Source organism: Penaeus monodon, chromosome 21, assembly GCF_015228065.2.
Source record: "Penaeus monodon isolate SGIC_2016 chromosome 21, NSTDA_Pmon_1, whole genome shotgun sequence".
Classification (NCBI taxonomy): Eukaryota; Metazoa; Arthropoda; class Malacostraca; order Decapoda; family Penaeidae; genus Penaeus; species Penaeus monodon.
This window is the reverse complement of record NC_051406.1, coordinates 14,841,242-14,841,562: the sequence shown is the minus strand read 5'-3', so window position 1 is coordinate 14,841,562 and position 321 is coordinate 14,841,242. Positions and strand designations below refer to the sequence as shown.

At 36.8% G+C, this 321-nt stretch overlaps 1 protein-coding gene across 1 annotated transcript in view; it reads right to left on the bottom strand.

Annotated features, from left to right (window-relative positions):
• The window catches only part of LOC119586582, a gene marked incomplete at its 3' end in the record, with an annotated part of 8,947 nt that overhangs the window by 433 nt on the left and 8,193 nt on the right, over positions 1 to 321 (bottom strand).

The window sequence follows — 321 nt, the reverse complement described above, 5'->3', positions numbered from 1 at the left end:
TGACCTCACATGCCTCTTCAAAATAAAAACTTAATTACTGTATCAAGTTGAATTAATCTTTTACACTATTTTATATGCACCATAACCAATGGAGGGGAGGTGTTCACTGATTTTCTTGTCTAGTCCATGCATATTTTGAGTTTACTTGTCATCCAAATGGAAAGATGCTGCTGTTGTGAGAGCTGTTGGCAGTATACAGCTACTGATTTATGGAATTGCTAACATCCCACTTCTAGCTTCAAAGTCTTCAAGCCAGTGAAGAATTTCATGACATGGTTGGGAATATGGCTGTACAGAGAATGGAATTTCCAATGTTTTTTG